The 5,072-nt window shown below is 38.1% G+C and overlaps 1 protein-coding gene across 2 annotated transcripts in view; it reads left to right on the top strand.

The window, feature by feature from the left end:
• The window catches only part of LOC148364011 (SLIT-ROBO Rho GTPase-activating protein 3-like), a 56,036-nt gene that overhangs the window by 475 nt on the left and 50,489 nt on the right, over positions 1–5,072 (top strand). The gene's annotated exons all lie outside the window — the stretch shown is intronic.

Below are 5,072 nucleotides of genomic sequence, written 5' to 3'. Positions count from 1 at the left end.
GTGGGTTTGGTGTTTATATTATAACTTTAAACACATGCTTGAGTATGTGTGCGTGTGCGATGCTGAGGGGCTTGTCTGGCTGCATAGAATCTTAAATGCATCCCTCTGGAAATCTCCATAAAACGCACATATGCACCCCTCCCTTTGTTTATGATGTTTTTGCAGTATATTTTCCTTCAAACTTGACCAAACCGGTTCCTATTGCCACGAAGACTGCAAAACTAGTAAGCAAGCTGCATTGTCAGATTACTGCAGATGACTTTCATGCTGCAGCTTTTAGAGCTGCACACCCAACTAAGAAAGGGGGGAAAAATGCTGTAAATTCCCACTCGGGAAATCTTCCCTAAAATCTGTCACGCATCTCAGATTTCACTTACAATTCCAACGTGTATGTGCAGAAAACACAAACGATCATGTTGAAAGAGCAGCTCGAGAAGGTCACCAAGCAAACAGTTGAGAAAGTCCATCAATAATGGATCGTGTCTGCATCAATTATAAACCATGAAAGGATTTTCCTTTCTGAGGCTAAATTTGTGGCTAAGGAGGAGAGCTAACTCAGTGCAGGATGTGTGCATGCAGTGGCGAACTTGAAGCAGTTTGTGTGCATCTTTCTTTTACAACAGGATGTCACAGTGGATTTAGCAAATAATTGGTCTTCTTTTGTGCAGTTGTGGGGTTGGAAGAGGTTGTAATTGTTTTTTCTTTGTGTGTGTTGGGTCAACATTATGAGTTGTGTAAAATAACTGTTCATTGTTGACCAAGCCAATACAGTACAGCAAATAGTCTGTTCTAGGAGAAACCATGTACATGCAAACAACAAAATATGGGTGGACAATGACAGGCGGACATTTTTGGCTCAAGCATGGAGCTTCACTTTGCAACGTGATAGCTGATCAATTCTATTTTTGCTATCTAAAATGTTTTCATATCATTCTAAAGAACACGTGGACATTATAATTGTGAGACCATGAACAATATTTGGATTTAAAGTACAAAACATAAAAAGCTTTCTTCTGCAAAGAATTACTGTTATAGTTTCTATTGATGGAAGACAAAATGGGGGAAATCATTAGATGCTTTCTCAAACATGACAGGTTGGACAGAAATGTCAGCAATACATGGAAAATGTCCACTATATTTATAAAAAAATCAAAGTATCGGTGTAAAAATGACTTGTTTCATTAAATAACACCTGAACTTGAATTTCGTGCGCCAAATGTTTGGAACCAAATAAAGGAACATATTTGAGGGACTGAATATTGGGAAAAGGGATGCATGGTAATTATCAGGTTGATATTACCTGGGCAAATTACTCATTCATTGCCAACTGTGTTGTAGTACTATTGATAAGTCTTACTGCATATATGTTCATGATTGTGTAAGTTCTTTATTTCAATCTTTTTATTACTGCAGTCACCTTTAATCCCCTTCAGTTTTTCGATAGATAGATAGATAGATAGATAGATAGACAGATACTTTATTCATCCCCGAAGGGAAATTCACATTTCCAGCAGCATCCCTGAGCTGAGAACAATGCAATAATAAAGCAAAAAGAATACAAAATACAAACACCCAGTGTGACGTGCAAATGCCCATTGTAGCGTGTTATATAGAATATCTATATAGTGCTACACAGAATACATATTGCAATAAAATTCGGTAATATGCAATGTAGGGGGTGCGGTTTAATGTGGGCTTTTACTCTGCCGGGTAGAGTTAAAGAGCCTCATGGCATGTGGAAGAAAAGATCTCTTCAGTCTGTCCGTAGTACAAGACAGTGACAGCAGTCTGTCGCTGAAACTGCTCTTCTGTCTGGAGATAATGCTGTGTAGTGGATGCGATGGATTGTCCAAGATTGACCGCAGCTTTTCCAGTGCCCGTCTCTCAACTACTGTTGTTAGGCTGTCCAGCTCTTTGCCCACAACGGAGCCCGCTTTCCTAGCCAGTTTATTGAGACGAGAGGCATCCTTCTTGTTGACGCTGCCTCCCCAACACGCTGTTGCATAGAAGAGGGCGCTTGCCACAACTGTCTCATAGAATATTTTCAGGGGCTTTTTGCATAAAGTTGCATTTAGTGGTATTTAATGCACTTCATGATTGTTCATAATCCTTTGATAGTATAATTATTAGATATTATTGATATAATCACATCACCTTTTAAAATATCAACTCATTCAGTTGTTATCCAGTCCCTACATTGCTTATGGTGGTTTTTAGTTTGAAATAAGGAGTTTATCAGTTCTTGCTAGACCCAGTGTAGACAAAAGGCTGGTGAAAAGTAGGAAGTTTCATTTTTAACAGAAGCAATTCTCCTGGTATATTCAGATTCAGATATACTTTATTGTCATTCTAGTACACGTGGATACAGAACGAAATGTTGATACATCTGACCCGCACAGTTTCTTTGAATGTACAGATATAAATAAAATGTTGTATTTGAGTTGGAGTATTGAAGTACTAATAATATACTAAATAATTATGGCTTCGTATAGTATTATACATTAGTGCAAAGAGTGCAAGAGTAGCAGCTAACCAGATGTGCAAAATGGGCAGTCAGGTAAACAAGTCACTGTACAGTAACAATAACACTGTAGTACGATAGTGCAGAGGAGAACAGATGTGCAAAAGAGTGGCTAGGTATAAAGAACTCCTAGTAGTGCAAAAAAAAAAAAAAAAACAGGTGTACAGATTAGCAGCAGTGTAGACTTACTTTGTGTGTGATTGACCATTTAACAGTCTAACAGAGGCTAGCAGAGTGAACAGTCCATGATGGGGGTGAGTATGGGATATAAGTGTTTGTCAATTGTTTTGATGGCACTTGTATTAAATCATGCAGCCTTGTTCATTGCCAGTAATATTCTGTTTAACAACAATCTCGGCGGAACCACTCAACTTTAGCACTTCTTTAGCCCGAGTAGGTGAATAAGAAAAGTCATTATTTTCAACGTTTACAGCTGTCAAAAGCAGAAAAACGATTATGACCGTCATGAGCAGTTAATGGATTAACCACACAAAAAATAGACTCGATAATTGATCATTTGGAGCCATGCTATAATATACAATTAGCCAAAACTATTTGGTAGAAAGGTCACTAATAGTGTATTGTCTCATTGTTACAGAACCACAGGTTAACAGTCATATATGAAACCACAGGAGAACCTAAACAGGAAATGTGTGTTATCCTACTTTTTTATCAAGGACATGATTTATACTTTTTCCTCTCTTTATAGTCCAACGTATTGGTTGGTAATATGCTTTTCAGCCTCAGTGACTACTGGAAAAGCAGTCACAGAATTTTATCCCGTCTCAATTTCACAAGAGGCTTCTAAAATGACAAGCTAAACTCATTTTGGACCAGGGATTAGATCAGATTAGAGCGGTGAGTGGGCCCATTTGACACTGACACTTGGCTGCAGTAATGCTGATTTACTGGCAGTGCAGCAACACAATTGTGTCGTACGTACACACAAAAATAGTTGTTCCCGCTGCTAGCAAGGAGTTGTGCACGCTTGGACTTGAATGTATGAATATCGACAAATTGATGATCTCATACTAGTCATTCAAGACACGGAAAAAGAGGTTAGTCATTCGCTGTTCTGTAATCGATGATGATGGTTACCAAATGGGTTTCCTACAACTAATTATGTATTGAAATAGATGCAGTAACTTATAATGTAGGGATCCTTTGGGACTCCCTCGATGCAAACAAGTCATGTTAACTTTTTAGAAGCACACTGTACCGAGTCGTGAAGACGTATTGAGTAGTAGCAATAGCGAGGACCGGGATAGGGCAAAATCACCTCAACACCCAAGTCCTCACAAGAACAATGGGAAATTGTAATTCCAAGAGCCGGTAAATTCATGAACAAAACATCAGTAATTCAGACAGGAGCTCAAGGCCCAAGGTGTGAAATCCGCAGTCTGACACTGCTTTTAAGCATACCCAAACCAACAAAAAATGTTGAAAAAGAGTTGAAAAGTCATTATAAAAATGCCTGGGTTCTGTCCACAAGACATATTTGATTGGTTGAAAAAATGAAAGTTGAAAAAAAAAATGTCTTTTAAAAAAACTTTCAAAACAAAGTTTACTCTTTGGGTGCTAAATGTTGACCACTTTACATGGGAGGAACACAACAACAATTGTTTTCAGACTAAATTTCATCCTTATTTGATGGGCAAAACTAAACAAAGTTTTCGATTGTTTAGATAAACTCAGTTTTAGTCTATTTCAGGATTAAACCATGTCAAAGGTGGACTAGACCACATTTAAGCCAAAATCCAACATCAAAAAGCCATGCTGTTTGGGACAGGATTGACCTTTCATCATTGTATGAATATTTTTGTTTAAAAAATATTTGGAATAAAAATATGCTTAAGTACCTATGTTTAACAGTAGCCACTGGCGACTCCAGTGTTTCCCATCAATGGGAAAATTTTGGTGCACCACCGGGGATTAATTGGTCTCACCAGAGTCCGAGGAATGTTTATGATTAAACATTTTTAAAATCAAATTTACATAAATGTGAAGTTAAACAAAATAACTCTTATATTTCTCATTATATAAATTATGGCAAATGCCATTGTGTGTATTTGTGCTACGTATCTCTAAGTCAGAAGCCCCTCCCCCCATGCAGTAATTGTCCCGCCCCTCTTGCACTGTGATTAAACGGCTGGTTAAAATGTTACAATGACGAGCGTTGCCTTTTCCCCAAGTTGAACATTTTTTAGCTTTCGGCGACCTAAAAATATCTCTTATCGCCCAGCGTTCTGTGCCTAACTCCTGACCGGAGTATCGTGGCATTGTTGACATTTTCAACAGAGCATAAAAATGCGGCATTGCCATGCAAGTAATTTTGAAACATTTGCTCAGAGCAGGAAAAGGCTTTGGTGGCCACGGGCCCTAACTTTACCTCATAAGTTGCACGTTACAATAACCTCCTGTAAGCCATTGAGGAAGAACCAGCATCCTGTCATAGCAGCAATCACAAAAGCAGCTGTACTGATATTTAATACTGTAATCTACCAAATCACCAATATTAGTCTTACATTGACTTTACTTTAAAACAGAACAG

The sequence above is a fragment of the Urocampus carinirostris genome, chromosome 6 (assembly GCF_059441175.1).
Source record: "Urocampus carinirostris isolate Australia breed hairy pipefish chromosome 6, RoL_Ucar_1.0, whole genome shotgun sequence".
Lineage (NCBI taxonomy): Eukaryota > Metazoa > Chordata > Actinopteri > Syngnathiformes > Syngnathidae > Urocampus > Urocampus carinirostris.
This window is presented reverse-complemented; position numbering and strand designations above follow the sequence as displayed.